General features: G+C 49.9%; 1 protein-coding gene across 1 annotated transcript in view; it reads right to left on the bottom strand.

The window, feature by feature from the left end:
* The window catches only part of RhoGEF64C (Rho guanine nucleotide exchange factor at 64C), a 140,024-nt gene that overhangs the window by 111,403 nt on the left and 10,836 nt on the right, over positions 1 to 17,785 (bottom strand). The window lies entirely within an intron of this gene.

Here is a 17,785-nt window from a genome sequence, read left to right as displayed (position 1 = left end):
CGCATGCAAAAACATCGAAGGTAATAGTGCATAATATGTAGTGACGTCAAAAGATCTTTCCCTAATAACTGATGTATCGCGGGATAGGAAGACAGTGGATACCGTCACCCCTCAAAAATCACTCCTTCACTCGAAAAATCGACTTAAGCCGCCTTCTGTCCCATTCATGTAAACACGGCTGATAGAGACTCGCTGTGCTGTGGGAAAACATGCAGTGCGTTCGGGTGGTGCATGGCATAGATCGCAAAAATTATTTCAGGAACTACTTTGTATGGCTTAGTTAAAGAATCAGCAAGGGCCGCCATTTCTGGCTCGGAAGCGGCGACCGGTGAGCGCTGACGCTTACTATGCACTCTCACTACTGCACAGATTTCGTACGAGATAGCAGCACCCACGGTCTGTGTGCGTGTTTGCGCACCGAACTCTACCGACCGAAGCTTCATCATATCCCAGGTTGTGCTCCGGTCCTGGTCATAAAAACACAAAAGAGCATTCGGCGCCACGCTTTCGAGAGTTTACAACATTATCATTACTCGGAGACGTGCCGCATCTATTATCCCGTTCTGGCAATATTTTTCTGTTTCATGAAGAGGATGCTTTCGTCTAGCAGTCTTATTTATTGGAGCTGAAACTCTATTTTTTTTATAGAGACGTCCTCGCTAGAAACGAGGGGAAAACACGTGCGAGATTCAGAGAGTTCGGAGTGCCTTGAGACAGGACGGAAAGCCACCGCGTGGCCTCTTGTATAGGAGAGGTGAGAGAAGTAGGTACGATCGAGAAAGGGGCTGCTTTTACGAAAAATAGAACGGCTGCGGGCGAACTCGTTTCGGGGTCGAGCGAGCGGCTGCAAGGCGGTCGGAAGGCCGCGAAGAACCGAGTTGAGGAGGTCGAAGCTGCTGGGCTTTGACGCGTCGGTCGTCACGGCAACGACGCGCGAGATTGACGCCACATAACGCCGATATCCATCAGGTCGGCCGCCCGGGTGCGGCGCCGCGTACAGAGAAACACAGAGAAGGAGGAAAGCTTACCACCCTCTTCCCCCTTTTCAGGTGCTGGTGGTTTGTCTCAACTCGCGCCAATAGGGAGAACGACCTTTCGTAGGTCGTGCGTTCCATCTCGAGAGGCCACGATGCTCCTGGAGAAGAAGCGAAGATCGCCTGTCGCGTCGCATTCAGCGAGGCAGGCCCGAGTGATCGCGGTTTGATCGATGCCTCTCCGGCTGCGTAGGTTGAACGTCCGGGTATGCGGCAGAGGCGGACGCCAGGAAATGGGCTGGGGCCAGCTGACTGACTGGTGCTTTGGTTCGAAGGGTCCTTTCTTTTTGTTGCGGTTTCCAAGCTCTAAATATAAACGGGTTCGAACAATCTTCGCTCGCTGGGCAGGTATGTTGTGTTAGGCACAGGCGATCTGTGTGTTATTCAGGCATAACACGTTCGATCCGAACGCTCTATGAACAAAACAGCTGGCGATCACTTGCGAGCGTTGTCGAGTCACTGTCACTAGCGAATCGGTCGACCGCTAGAGCCACACGGAAGGAACCGGAATTTTGCAGAGATTCCGTTTACATTAAGCTCCTATGTGATTCATTTCGGTGTTCGCCATTCACGCTATATATAGTCAGGTTACGACTCAATAATGCAGCTGCAAATGCTCATCAAACGAAGCTCCCAACCAACGGCATCAACCGGTCATCTTGACGTCGTGGTGTACCACCTTGCACTTCCTGGCGTTACATCGCGGGACTGATGTAAGGCGATGAACTACATATTAACCAGAATAGCAGCGACATTATGACTACCGTCGACGGCGTTGTCAGGAGAGACTGTTTGGAAGGGAAAAAGCGGTCAGTTCTTCAGTTGTATCCGACCATATCCACCGTCAGGCCGCCATCAGGGTTACTGCCGGCGGCTCAGTCGGCCGACGAGTGATTTTAATAGAGTATGCAAACGAATCAAATTATCATCTTATCACGCAGGCTTCCTTTTTCTTTTTATAAATGCGCACATTCATCCAGGAGCTTGTGCGCCTCGATGTCTTCCACGTTTGGGTGGAATAATAGGGCGATGAAGTCTGAAGATGATGAAGTACTACAGACAAGAAAAACGTTAGGAACGTTTCGGCATGGTTAGATCTGTTGTCACGCGAAAGTGATACGTTCCGGTTGAACGGCGCGTTTAACGCACTTTCAGTTACAGTCCGCTTGTAGCCTCGCAGTTCGTGGTGCATTGGCAGCTTGTACCATCTTAATTCTGCCTCTCATGTTTTATCTGGAGTTCTTCTTGTCGCCTGGCCACATCTTCAGTCTCCATAGATCCCACTTGGCGGTTTTGCTTAGCTGTTTAGTGCTGAGAGGCAGGCACAGGATTCGGAAAAGTGCTCAATACCTCTATTTTACAACTAGATCTACATCGCTGCGCCACAGTTTTGACACGGAAATGGGGAAATCTGACGCCATATGACGGCTCTTTATGGTGCCGTATATGACCAAATGGCGTATGAAGAACAGGGACAGGGCGTGCCAGAGAGGTATCAGTTGTGCCGGCCTTCGTCCCACTCGCCACTTCTATGGCTCGACATCGGCTGACGTCACGGTTGCTATGGCAACCAGGCGTGGAGGTATACACGCAAACTTGGGGAGGTGGATGGCTGGATAAGTGATTTCGCGCTAAAGGTATCCTTGACAGCATAAAGGCAAATCACATTTCAGCACATTGAAGCACTGCTTATTGCGCAGCTGTTATTTTCATCTTTATGCTAACGAGAGCACGTACGGCTGGAACGATATTTTAGAATATCTGGACTTGTTTGCACAGAGGTGCAAACAGTCTATGTTGCTACGTTAACGTCCATAAGGTTTATTCGGCTCGAGCGCCTGATTCAACGTGCGGCACAAGCATATACTGCCTAGGCATGCAGGCGACCGGAATCTCGCCATTTCGGCTCACCTTTAATGATATCGGAAGGCAACTGGCGATAGTCTTATTTTCCTTCGCGCCGCTGATCTTGGTGCCTGCGCTTTAGACTTCCTCCTTACGTAAGATGTACAAAGGATAACTACCACGACTTTGGGAGGGGTTGCTTAAGCTCCGCTACGAGGTTTTTTCTTCCCCTCCAAAGCTCTTCTTTTTTTTGCCTGAAGAGTGATCGGTGGCCGCGCTTTCAGTGCAGCGGGCAATCCGATCCCTCGCCGCCGTCCTTGCGCGCGCGTGTGTGTTTCCGTGCTTACGGTTGAAGGCGAGCCCAAAGTTGCCACCATTACTCTCCAGCAACCGCGGGGGGCTATCGCGTCGACCGATCTTGTCCGGCCAACTAGTGTTTTCTAATGGTCTTGCACGCACAGTTGCCGCCGGGACGACGCTGAAGCTGCAACCGGTGGCGGCGACGGGCCGCCAATTTCTCTCAATCTGACGCGTGTACGCGCCAACGCTTTAAAAATTAAAAGGCGAAAGAAAATAGCGCTAGAATATCTGCGAGCGCACGAGGATGGGGCGCTCACCTGTTTAACGACCTTTCGATGTCGCGCTGGGGGTTGCGTGTGAATTGAGAAAGTGTTTTATTGCCCTGCACGACGCTCGGCGCGATCGTTGTCACTGCGCGTCCTTTTCGGTGCCACGGCAGCTTCTTCCGGATCGGGTGGCTGCAAAAGCGCGTGGCGACGCAAGACACGCGAAGTGTAGCGATCCTACAGCGTCACGTTTCTCTTTCTTTCTCTCTCTCTCTCTCTCTCTCTCTCTCTCTATTTTTTTTCCCCTCTTGTGCAGGACTCGAGGACAGGCTCCCTCGCGCACTGAGAATGGCGCGGAGGTCATGACGCTCCCAACTGGCATTCCTCGCGCCCCATGAATAGCAAGTTGTTCGTCGGTGCGAGCGTCTCAAAAGCGAAAGCCTAGTGGAGAAGACGCAGTTACTTAGCTATATATTTGCACCCTCATACGTTTCGCAAACATGGCTACGAATGTCAAGCTGCACGGACGGGAATGTATTTGCACGCGTATACGTGTGGACGCGATGGACGGATGAACCACTTTGGCAGTACTTTTACCATGAGTTCTACACGCGCAAGCGTGCCCTTTAATAAAAACTATAGCGCTTTAAGACGGCTGCTCCGTTAATATCATGGACAAAAGTGTCTGGAACGCGCGTATGTAATACCATATGTATCTGTAAAACCGTCGAGATGAAGATATTGCAAAAGCGCAAAACAAACCAACAGACAAACTACCAAAGTGCGATCATTAATTATCAATATGTGATAGCACGGTGTTATAGATGTTTGCTTCGTTTTTAATTGCTTCTCTGAGGTGTACTTAAATTTCGTTCTTTGTATATATTTGCTCATTTGAGGTCATTTGCTCATTCATTTCTGCTTCATTTGTTCAATAATTTTCTCTTTTTCCTGGGAGAGGGGTGTGCGGAGGGGTGTTTCCTGTTGCCGCCACAGTTACAAGAGCACGGCCGGTCTCTAGGGAGAACGCGCGCTCTTTCTTAAGAGAAGAGAAGCGCACTCTCCCTCGAGACTGGCCGTGGCAGGAGCTGCTGCCAACTTGGGTCTCTCCTTTCATATTGAGGGGGGTAATATCAGAATCATCTTGCCAGGACCCCTGCATTCACTTTACCCATACACCACGCAGGCAAGTTTACACGATTGGTTAAACCAGGCTTTATATGTGGGCTGCTATATCATACGCTATCGCGTCATACATTTAAAGGCGAAGCTTAAGTCTCCGCCGTCATTATTGCTGCCCCCCTTCACCACAGTTGAGGGGTGCTATTACGCAACTGAAAAGTTATCGCGAAAATGAGAGACGCGAAGGTCGCACAGCATATCAAATACGATCCGGGCTGCTACCAGCGCTTCCTTCTATAAATTAGCGAATTTCGCTAGGGGGGATTTCTCCACACACACACACACACACACACACACACACACACACACACACACACACACACACACACACACACACACACACACACACACACACACACACACACACACACACACACACACACACACACACACACACACACACACACACACACACACACACACACACACACACGCACGCACGCACGCACGCACGCACGCACGCACGCACGCACACACACACACACACACACACACACACACGCACGCACACACACACACACACACACACACACACACACACACACACACACACACACACACACACACACACACACACACACACACACACACACACACACACACACACACACACACACACACGCACAAAACCAGGAGAGCTGGTCAGAGTCGTCTGGCCTTGTCTGCTGTTTGTCGTTCTTGAAAGTTACTGATTCACAAATTTCACAAAACTAACTAACTTTATTAAATTTTGATTTCAGTAAGAAGTGTCGGTTTAAAATTTGTACATCTTCCCGAAAAACGAGGACCAGCTACTTTGTTTCTATCAAGCTAGCGTTTGCGTAAAATAAGTTTTACCAACAGAGAAAACCGCCTACTAACTATTTTAACTAACTGATCAATTAACACTCTAAATTTTACTAATTAGCGTCATCAAGCATTACTTTTCAGTCTGAGCATACACATTTGATCCCACTTTTTCCAGCTTTTCATTCTTTTAAGTATTTTACTTAATTGATTGATCAAGTGCGCACTCTACACTTTCTTGATTAGCATTATCAAACACTGGCTTTTCATTCCGAGCATTTTAACACCTTTGAGACCCATTTTCCAAATTTTTTCATCTTTTTCATTTTATAATTTGTTTAATAATCAATTAATTACACTGATTCCATTAAGTCCTCATCACATATCACAGCAATTATCAGTCACTAGAACTACATCGCTATGATACGATTGTTTTTACACCCTCCGGTTATTTCCGACACCCGGTGCCGACGACTACAACTACTACTAGTACGACGCCGACGGCTTTTCTGTCAAACTAGATGCATAAACAGTCGCTTAAGAGAGAGAGAGAGGAGAGAGAGACAATGGACTAGAAAGGCAGGGAGGTTAACCAGGAGATGCCCAGTAGGCTGCCCTACACGTGGGGAGGGGAACAAAGGGAGCAAAAGGAAAGAAAGAGCGCCAAGAAGAAGACTATCCCATGTCCCTGAGTCCTTTAAAAACTTGAGGAGCGCCTTCACTGATTTCTTTGCGATGAACGAGTCATCCAAGGGCCCAGAATGAGCTTCACTAAGAGCGCGATAGTCCAAGCGACGGAGTGTAGCAGCCAGGAGGGCACGCTCACGCTCAAACTGAGGGCAGTCATAAAGCATGTGCGCAATAGTTTTTAGACAGCGCACTGGTCCCAGGTTGGAGAGTCTGCCATTCCGATGAGATGGGAATAGGCGTTTGTATACGCCCCTCCTAGCCACAGGCGACGCAACATTGTATAGCATCACAGCGGGGGAGGCCGAATGGTACCTGCAGTTGAAGTAACTGGTCAAAGTGGTGCGAGCGGAACGGGATGTCCAGCCTACAGGCGACCATGATTGACTAGCCGCGTTTCAGGCGATCAGTCGAAGGTGCCTTGCTGCGTCGGTTCTTGTCAATGATATCTCGACAATGTTGGTTGTATCGTGAGCCGATCGAGCAGCATCGTCACTTAAGTTGTTGCCAATAATTACGCTATAGCCTGGTATCCAATAGTAGCTTATTTCGTGACCCTCTTGTAATGCCTGGTGGTACAGATGTCGAACCTCCGCTACAAGTTGCTCATGGTCGTCATGGCTAAAGACCGACTGAAGACATTTTAGGGCAGGTTTTGAATCGCAGAAAATAACCCATTATTTAGGAGCTTGTTCAGAGATATACTTTACAGCAGCGCGAATTATGTCACTCCCATGGGTCTCCACATCACAAAACCATTTAACAGACCGGTCAAAGCACCGAGAAACCGATGTGAGGTCCAGGCAACTGCTGTAGGAACAGCCGCGTAGTTAAGTCGGACTGCCGTCATTCAGTGTATAGACGTCATTATCGGAAGCAAATAAGGCCAGATTCCTTCCTTTGGCATTGATTCTTGCACTTCCCATTGTAAGTAGTGGGCGTTAAAATCGCCAGTAATGATCCAAGGAGCCCGGGTTGCCACCATAATGCCCTTCTGCCTTTCACAGTCGAATTGTGAGGAGGGAGACACATATGCTGCAATCAGTATGAATTGTAACGTTTTTGTCTTCAGCATGAAACATGCGTACTGATTTTCATTGTGAGATGGGACTGGCCAGTAAACGTACGTCATGTCAGTGCGGATGTACACCAGGACTTTGTTGCACTCTCCGCATGTAGGAGCGAAAAAAGATTCGTACCCGGAACGCCTGACCACTTTTGTTAAGTTAGGCTCGCAGATGACCAATATCGGAAAGTAGTTGGTCAAGACGTATTGCCGAAAACTTGAGATTCGCGACATCAGGCCTCTCGCGTTCCACTGGAACAGCGCGGCGCCTCTGACTTCCTCACGAAACGTGTGAAGTTTGCCAGCCATTGTAGGTTAAAGGTTCTGAAGTGCTGAACTGAGGGAGTCCAGCACCACTAAGACACTTCGAGCAGTTGGGGATTTCAGAGCCTGTAGTAGGGGTCGAACGGCCTTGACCACCGTCATTAATATCACAGGGGTTTGGCTTTCTTGCTCTGCGGAAGCCCGTCCTTAGTGGTAGATGTGCTCGAGGATGGGAGCTTACGTCGTGGTGCCTCAGGCGGATTTAATGGTGGAAGTGCTGGCCGAGAAAATGACCCTGACGCCACCTGGTCTACCTGGTCTTCATTGTCCATAGTGCGGGGACGGGTCTCACTGGGACGAGGTGGAACCGGAGGTGGAGGAGGGTGAAGAGGAGGCACCAGCAGCGCGTTTGCGCGGCTGTCGTTGAAAGCAGCATTTCTGGAATTTCTCTTGCTTCTGGCACGTCTTCTGCGAATAACTGCAGCGGCTTTGCGGTGCGTTCCATTGTCTCGGACCATTTGTTTTACGACAGCCCGTCCATGTTTTATCCGCGGGCAATCTCGAAATGAGACGTCATGGGGGACCGCTGCAGTTTGAACACCTCAAAGGCTGCGCGATACATGACTCAGCGTCATGCCGTTGGCACAACGGGAACACACTTCACGCAGCGAGAATTTCCAAGACGTGACACCCGAAGAATTACGGTACTTTCTTTTGCGGGCTTCACAAGTATGGGAAGATCATCTTTCGTGATAGCCTCGTCGGCGTCATAGATGACGCCGGAAGATTCCTCGCCCAGCGGGATAACTGTATGCACTGGCATGCCTCCGATTTCAGTGATGGACCGTAGTGATTCGAGCGCAGGCGTGTGCTGGACGTCAACTGCAACGACATTCTTGTGCGAGTTCACCCGAACATCTTTAATTTCGTTAGGCACAAGGGCCTCAAGTTGCACAGAGACAGCTTGCCTGTTAAGCCGCCTCATGTTGTCCGATCGATGCACAGGCAGGATAAGAATTGTATGCTTCTGTTCTTTCCCACCTGTCTTTGTCCTGGACTCACTTGATGACGAAGCTAACGGCTCTTAATAATCTTCTTTTGGTCCTCCGGCTGAGATGTCTCAAATTCTCCTTCACTATTGTCCTCACTGAAGTAAAGTATGGTATCCTCACTGTCGGAGTCACTCGTAAGGCTGCAACGCTTCCTCGAAGAACTCGAGGAGGGAGCCGCTTGTCTGGTCGGATGTCCAGGAGGATCCAGGTCCATCGCCGTATGAGGGACGGCGTCCACGCGATACACACGCAAAAACACTGAAAAACGCAGGAGACAGAAAGCGTTCCACAGGGATGCACTTCGTCTTCCAACAATCAACAATCGCTTAAAATGTAAATTGGGTGTAGGAAAGGAAACGCGCAGAATCTGTCACACTTCTGTTCAACACCTGAACCGCGCCGTAAGAGAAGGGAGAATATGGGAGTGAAAAACGAAAGGCGATGTAATGGAGGGCATCGGAATAATTTCGGCCACCTAGTAACCTTTACGTGCGCTGACATCGCAGAACACACGCTCCTTTGCGTTTCGCCTCAATCGAAACGCGGCTGCCGCGGTCGGGTTCGAACCCGGGTTACTGGGCTAGGCCCTATACAGTATTTTTAAAACCTTGGTTACATTTAGCTGTGAGCCCCTGTGTATATTTACACGGACTGCGCTAACAACTCTACGGCGCTGCGGTAGCAGTGGGGAGCGGATGCGGCGAAGCAGGCCCGCGACATCGCGAACAAGACTCAGGCGTCACAGTGGGAAGGGTGTCCGACCGATCGTTGGCTCGGCGACGCGCCCCATCGGGCCCGCACAGGCCTTCAAGGCCGCCGCGCTGAAAAAGAAAAAGCCCGCTCGATCCGGCTGGGCCAGTTCAAGACTGCATCCTAAACAGGTTGGCATCAATGATACGCTCACAGGCAGCAGCGGGGGACGATACCGGCCGATGCCAGCCGCTCTCCCGACAACGGCTTCGTCTTCTTCCTTTCCAACGCTGCGCGCACGCACGCACGTTCAGTGCCGATCGCGTAATCGCGCCGCCGCACGGTACAGCACGCTCGCGTCGTAAAAGTCCGGCTTCTCCTGTGCGGCTCTCGATACGAAAGGATTTGGATCGGTACAGGGATATCCGATAGCCGTGCTTTTTTTGCCGACAGTGTCACTGGTCGCGTAGTGTAGTGGCGACAGCGCGCCATGGCCGCGAATACATCTCGCGGTGATGTTCCGTCGTGACCCAGCGTTGTCTCAAGCTGTAGGGTTAGGGTTAGCTGGCTTTGCCTGATATGGACGGAAAAGAGAGCTCTCAAAAATAGGAATGCGCAAAGATACGAACGCACTGTGCGCGTGTAGTCGTCCTAGAGCTTATTCAAAATCTTTATCTGCGTTCTAGACTGCAGCACGCGATATCGTCGCGCGTCCTTACAGCTGTATCGATCGCCGGTGCGCGCAGGCTGCCTATTACTCTACACAGTGCACAGCCTGTTCCCGCAGTTCTGAGTTAAGTTTGCGGCACTGATCACATGGCGATGTACCGATTGGTGGTGTGTTGCAAACGTGATCCTAGAAACGCAACCGCACTGCGGTGCACTCTAAGCTTAGTAAGTCCTGCCACGTGATGCAGTGGTTACGGCCCTCGAATACTGTGCACAATGATGCGGGATCGAATCCCAGCCGCGGCCGCTGATGGAGCCGAAAAGCAAGGCGCCCATGTGCTGCGTGCTTTCAGTGCACGTTAAAAAACCCCAGGTGTTCGAAATTTCCACAGCCCTCCACTGCGCCGTCTCTCATAGCCGAGCCGCTTTGGGACGTTAAGCCCCATAAACTAAACTAAAGCAAAGCTCAAAGAACAGAGGTAGCGATCATTGTTTACGACCTTGAGATAATATTCTCCATGGATTTTGCGGCAACCCCGTCATTTACACTATGGTGTCTAGAAGGGGTTTAGCCACCATATTTACACCATGTGCTTCAATTTAATTTCTCTTCCACTATCTACAGCACAACCCACGAGGCTTCCAAATATATGATGCACTAAAAACTGCGCAGCATGAGCTAAATTAGATTGCCCCGTATATGAGTGTCTCGTGCGGTTTTCCCGATTTCGCGAAGAGCGGTAGTGAGAAATAATCCATGTGTAGGCCGCGCTACTCTAGTGCTAACTATTCTTCGTTTACTATGCAAGCCCCAGATCCCCGCATGGTGCGACGGCGGAGGCGTTCAGAAGCCTGGTAAGGCACGCATCTTCGCATCATCGGTCAGAGCCACAGCATTCAGCGTACGCATCGCTCACGTCCTCGCACAGCCGTCGATCGACGACTGAGTGGTGGGCGCGCATAGGCTCTGAGGCCCGCTGCTCAAGGAAAGCTGTCCCTGGGCGACTTGAGAACGCCGATTACGCCGAGAGCTGCACGCGAGAACGAGGCGATCGGCGCTGTGGCGGAGGAAGGAGTCTCTCGAGTGTGACCTCCATTCGGGCGCTGCGGGAATGTGCGCGCCGCCGCCTGGGCCGCATAACGTGATTGACGCATGCCACACTCGGACTAGGCGTTCGCCCTCTCCCTAACATGTTTCTCTTTTCTCCCCAGCAGAGTACGCGGATTCTGCGCCGGAATCCTCCACTGCGTGACAGCTTCAGTCTCAAGCGTGCTGGCGTCTTACCTTCTTCGCTGTATTTCTATTTTAATTCTTATCTGGAAATGCCTGCAAAAACGCGCAGCGCTGGTGAGATTAGAGCCGGCCGGTGTCAGCGGCTGACGGAAGGTGGCACTTGCTATCGCGTACAGTGTTCTTCAGGCGTACATGTGCAATGCCTTGAGGGGATCGCAGGAGACGCTGCCCAAGGGGTGCACTGAAAGTATAGAAGAGCACTCCAAGGAACTGCAGAGTAATGTTTCAAGAATAGTGCTGTCGAAAGACGACACTGTTGTCTCTACATCGAAGAACATCTCATACCTTTCTCAACGCTGCTCGGTTTTATTTAGGAAGACGGAGCACAGACGCGGCCGGCGAGCGTTCCGCACCGAATATGTGGGTGCGCACTCAAGAGTCAAGACCCTTTCTGGACGTACCGGCGAGAGCACACAGGGAGAGCGCTTGCACATTCACCCTCACTGGCTGTGTGAGGAGGGAATGGGAGGACGAGGGCTTGACGTTTCAGGAAGAGGAAAGCGGTGGAGGCGCTTTACCATCTGCCACAAGTGTTTGCACACTGGTGAGTTCCAGGGCGCTGTAATAAGAGACAGAGGGAGGGCCACCCACATAGAGGGCTCTTCGGGTTTGCGCGTGGAGACTGGTCCTGGGAGGTTCCGATAATGAGAGCGATGTTGAGGACCTTGGCCTCTAGTGTCCGCAAACGAACGTCAGCAGAATGGTTGAATGTTTCCCTACAACTCATGTGGCGGAAGGAACGTACTCGGTGTGGTCGTCCATCGTGAGTGTGGTCGTCCATCGTGAGTCCGCGCCGGTGTAGGTGTATTTATATAGGATGCCGAGTTCACCGAATGCTTTGAGTTTGCAGATACGAACCACTCTCTCCTCGAAGATGTGGAGGAAGACGTTTAAGCTGCGTTCGAAAATCCATTTCTAGATTTGAGAGATGTTGAACCAACTTCGTGGGCATGTCTTTGCTATCATTGCTGCAAGTGGCTTTTACTACTCGTGTGAACGCGTAGAACGCAAGCTAATTTTGACGTAATATATCCGTGCGCTTTGTGAAAAAGAGAAATAGCCACATTTAGAAGAGGAAAACGTTTAGATCTTTAGGTAGTTATGAAAGGCCCCACGTCTAAGGCATTTGCTCGATAGTTTTATTATTGGTGCATACCAACATTGCTTATTTTATACGTTTGAATAAAAGTAGACAATATGCTAGATGTCTGGCCTGAGTCTGGCCTGCATGTCCGAAGGCAAGCTACATTGGTGTATCTCCAACACACCTGAGACGAACGGCGCTTTAAAAATTTAGTTTTCAAAACAGTATAACTAATAAACTAATAACTAATAAAATAGGGCCGTCGTTTCATGAACGGCAATGTGAATGGACACCCTTCATTTTTCTATACCACAGTTTCTGACCCCTATCAGACACTTCCAAAAAAGCAACACAAGCGAGCGCGCGAAATTACTGTAACAAAAATACTGTGCCGAAAATGCGGTAACGCCTCAGCAGTTTCCGGCGTCAGTAATACGCAGAGGTGGGGAAGAAAAGCCTGGCCAACGCAAAAAAAGGAAAAAAAAAAGAAAAAGAAACCTCTGGCCAGTGTGCCGTAAATAAACGCGCAGCCTGCAATTGCACGGCCCTGGCAGCGTTGTATGCGAGGCTGTGCACGCTAGACTGTCAGTCGGCGCGCCGTCGCCGCAGGTATACTGAATCGTTCGTCCAGACCCGCCTCGTGTTTGACGCCAAATCAATTGCGTTACGCAAGGCGGCCCGCGAAGCTCGCGGCACTTTGATTTTCCGGCCAGCGCCGGTAGCGTTAACCACTCGAATCGTCACTGTTGCGCCGATCGCAGACTGCACTTAGGAGACGGATTTCTCATGCAGGGAGAGAAAGAGAGAGAGAAGGAAGAACCGAGGATAACTATCACGGGACGCCGTTGTTAGTGGTGCCGAAACAGGTGAGAGCCGACTGTTGAAGCGATTCCTCTCTCTTCATAAACACCATCGTTTCGTTTGAAGTTCCCTGCCCAGCGCAAATCGTAACTACCCAGAGAAATTTCTAGCTTCATCACGCCGCTTCGGCATCGTCATCAGCAACTGGCCGATATCCGGCAAGTTATCTTCGTACTGTGCAGGACGAAGGTCTCTCCCAGGTTCCAAGGATGTCGATTTAACCCTGCGACAGCTCCGGGAACCCTTAAGCACCTTTGTGTTCGCGCCAGAGGGAGGAATGGTGGGTGCGGCGCGGCATCACCCTAGCTGTCCTATAGTTTATTTGAAAACTTCATATCCATATTAACAATAAAATTGAAACCAATCAACTAAGTATGCGAATTAAGGCCAAATATCCCATGAATTCAAAAATAAAGCAAATATTTTCCCTTTCCTTTGCAGTTTAACACGTAGTAAAACACCTTCACATTTTGTTTCATAACTTTGATAGGCTCTCTGGTTCTTACATGTTTTTTTTTCTAGTTCGTTTTGCGTGCATTCGAAACAGTCTTCCAGTCAAGCGGTGGGTTTATATATAGCATCTACAATTGGAACAATTTTTGTCCCAGTCAAAGGTACACCCGGAGGGATTGTAGCGGTGGTAGATCAAGAACAGAAGAAAAGAAGCGGTGGCCTTGAGGCAGAGCATCCGCCTCGCATTCGGGAGCTACCAGGTTCGATCCCTGGTGCTGCCGGGTACCTGCCGGTTTTTCAGTGGGGACAAGATTTCCCCCGGCTCGGTGCTCGGCTCTTTTGAGGTGAAAAGCTAGGGGAAGGGGTCATTTTAATTAATATTATGTTAAATAATATCGGATACATACACCGCGACTGCACTTATGAAACGGCTCTTTAAACCGTGTCGGTGGCCTGTAGGCCATAGGATATCGAGTGCCTCCTCCCAGGAGCTCCCCAGAGAAAACCGGTCGCGAAGTCGGGGTAAGCCTTTACCCATTTTTCACCGGTTGTGTGGCCGGCGGTGGGGATCGAACCTCGCACCTCCCACAGCCGAGACGGGTGACCAAACACTGGGTTGGTCGCCCGTCTCGGGGTTGATCGACCAAACCAAGACCTTGGCCGGCAGCGGAAACTGCGCTTGTTTCTTGATCGTCTGACCCAGTAGCTGGCGGAATTGAAAGGGAATTTCGAAGCCCGGTTTCCGCATGTAAGCGGAATGACTGGAGGGTAAGTATGAAGCGAAATGACTGCAGAAACATTTACTATTAGCAGCTATGCACAACCACCGCATTCACACAAACGTGCACGCGAAACGCCAGCAGAGAGGATGGGGTAGCTCAAATGAGGGCACCGCTATTGTTCCGGCCGGGCGCTTAAATGCGCTCTAGAATGAGGAGGTTTTTCTGAGTAGGATTTCCGCCCCAAAATAATAGTGGTTGTACTCCTAATGAATTCCTTTACCCCGTTTTTATCTATTCCCTTTCCTGCAATAAACCAGCTTTACCATTACTGTGTCTCGTAAGCGTCTCTAAGAAGATAAGAGTTCTGGCGTATTTTTAAGACCCCCATGCTACTTTCAGCCAGCGCTCTTTTTTATCTGTCGCCCAAACCACATCCTGTCCAGTGTGTCCTTAATGGATACCGCTTCTGTAACCTCACGAATCTAGTATAGGAAGTCACGAACCGTGCGTATAGCGCGCCTGTTCTTTTGTCTGGCTGCAGTTGTGACGCCTGAGTTAGTCGTCGATTTTCGGCATATCTTGCTTCTTTCTTCTTAGTTTTATTTTTTAACGCACGGAATCCAGGACGGACGCAATTTTACGCATTTCCGCCGATGGAAACGCTTGGGTAAACTAGATCGATTGCAAAGATCCAAGAAAAAGCAACCAGCGGCAACAGCGGTCCGGAACGGAAACAGTTGAAATACCTGTATTCAAGCGAAGCAGTGGCCGTCTTTTCTTGTTAGCGTTCATTTCTGTTTATTCCTTCAAAGAGAGCGAGGGAGAAAAAAGAAACCGCGCAGACGTAGTGGTGCGCGCGTCAGTTCCCGGACCGGCAGCGGCGCTGCTCTCTTTTTGTGTGTCTTCGCAAGTGTCCCTATTAGTCAGTCTCGCGCCTAAGCGTATACGCGCCTGCCGGTGTTTGATGGCCCGATGTAGGTCGCGGGGGCGAGTGCATAAAGCCCGCGCGGAACGGGTAACCCGGAAGCGGCGCGCCACTCGTATTTCTCCCTGACGAGCCGTTTTATCAGGTATAGCTTAAGCCCGGTGGAGCGTGGAGTGCGCTGCGTACGCCCGCCACACGTCAGGCAGGGTCACGTGACGCTAAATGGGGCGCCTGAATCGGTGCGCGCGGTCGGTTCTACGACCACCGCCATGTCTCGGCGTCAGTGCTATTGGCCGTGGCGCTGCCTGCATGCCCGGCACAATAATGCAACTCTAAGTAGAGAAGTCGAACGGGACTTCCCAGATGCGTGGCTTAATTACGGTCTGAACTGTGCAACGTGGATCATTATAGGGCACGTCCGGTGTTTTGAAGCCGGATCACGCGAATCCCTCACAAAATCTGAATACACAAGCAATGAAGCGAAGAAAAACAAATCTGGTTCGAAAGTACTGTCCGCAGTCTCCATCATTAATCTTAAGCTAGCGCATGAATTCGATGCAGTCCTGCCCTGAGAGCTATATATACAGAGCAGCCACACCCGTGCCTGTCTGAACGTATGCACGCTTGCTGACAGAACGAGAAGTACACGAAGCAAATCGCATACTTAACCGTAAGGCGTGGCCTTCGCACGCGAAAGCCTGAGTAAATAATACGACGTGGTTTTTCTCTCTGTACGTATGCACCGGATGAAGCACGAATCATTTAATCTGGCGGCGGACAGAAAGGCTGAATTTCTCGAAAGACAAGCCGGTAGATCGGTTTTGTAATACCAGTAAGGAATGAACTCGGAAGGGCTCTCCCTTCCGAATTCATTCCTCACTGGTATTGCAAGGAGTTTATGAATAAGGGACATAAAAGCGGGGTGTCTAAATTCTATCGCACCTAAGGAAGAATTAATTGGGCGAGTGATGCGGCAGAAGAACCGGCAATTTCCCTTGCCACTTGTATGCCGCTTAAGCGTTCGCGCGAAAGAAGGACAATCGTCTTCCTTTGGCGATGCTTCATGGGTTGGGGCTGGGTGATTACGAGGGAAGAGAAGGTGAAGTAACTGTCTCACTTCCAGTGAACAGCGAAGAAATGAAGAAAAAAAAAAGAAAAAAAAATGTACGATTGAGCCTCACTGTGAGGTAATTGATAAAAGACAGCGCAAGGAAGCGAGTTGAGGGAGTGAGTAGCCGTGAGTAGCCGAGTGAGTAGCCGTGAGTAGCCGACAGAGTAGCAAGGCTGTGCAGGTTAATTTGAACGAACACTGTACAGAACACTGGCATCACTGCATTTTGCTGGATTCGAAGACGCAACCTCGCGCCACTAAGCCACAGAGGCTGGTGCTGGTGCGCCAAGAAACAGTGCCCTTTTAATTGGCAATGGGCAGAAACTTTTTTTTCCGCGTCGGGCGCTCGCGATCTCTTTTCTTCGCCTTGCTACCGGCGCTTGTGTGTTGTGTTTTCAGACTTGTTGCTTTTTTTTTTTTTTTTGTTTCGTTTCCACCAAGGCCCGAGACTTTCCTTCCCTTGCGCAAACAGTGATATTGAAAAGTTGGCCGTCCGCCTGAAGCTCAGCCTTTGTACTATAATACAGTATGCTGGCAACTGCGATGCTTGGTTGTTTCTGATTCGCTTCACGCCTCCCTTGACGTCAGAAGTTAGCGTCGTTCACGAATCCGGAAAGCGTTGTCCACTCGAAGACTACGCTCCTTTTTCTTAATGTGCAGTCCAAATAAATATATGCCTTCCGAGGCTTGCTGACGTTCTTTATATACTGCCTGCTGTTTTACATATGTAAAATGCTTCTGGCTGCCGTGCTAAGGAAGATGGTTTGGAACGAATTTCGCCGTTTGCTTCTTGAAATCTCACTTTGAAAAAAAAAAAAAAAAACAAAGAAAGAAAGAAAGAAAGAAAGAAACAAACAAACAAACAAACAAACAAACAAACAAACAAACAAACAAACAAACAAACAAACAATCCAAACAACAAAATATTGCTCAATGCCATATATAATACCTCCGTTGATCTTATCAACCCACTCAGAGGAAAAAATAGCATATTTTCTTTTCCTTCTTATGCACCTGTTAATATAGCTATTATGTTGCATGTTAAGAGCTCCAGAGGAACGATATAGAGAGCTTGCATGAAACGATGCATGCTGGGTAATCCGCCATTATGTTGTCGCTGGTAGCAGACGGCGGGAAGCGCAGCCAGGCTGAATGGAGCCAGTGCCTTCTCATTTTCGACGGTCCACCGGGCAAACAAGCTGCTTTTCATGCGCTGTCCTTCCGTGCGTGCAAGATCTTGCAAGATATCACTGAGGAACTTACGCGTCGACGCTGTGTCCGAAAAATTGGGCGCGCTACGAAGAAAGGCAAAACAGTGCGGCGCAGACATGTTCACGCTAGGCGAAGACGACTGGCTGTACTATGCGTCTGGACCTGTGGCCACCCGTCGACATCGCCTGCATCGCCGACATTCATTACTTCTAGCTCTGGTGAGTAGTTTGATACTTTCCCGGATTTTCCTCGATCTCCGTGTGTTGGCCCTTGGAGCCATTC

This window comes from Amblyomma maculatum, chromosome 2, assembly GCF_055883805.1.
Source record: "Amblyomma maculatum isolate TAMU_Amacu chromosome 2, ASM5588380v1, whole genome shotgun sequence".
Classification (NCBI taxonomy): Eukaryota; Metazoa; Arthropoda; class Arachnida; order Ixodida; family Ixodidae; genus Amblyomma; species Amblyomma maculatum.
The sequence above is the reverse complement of the archived record's forward strand: the minus strand, read 5'-3'. Positions and strand labels throughout refer to the sequence as shown.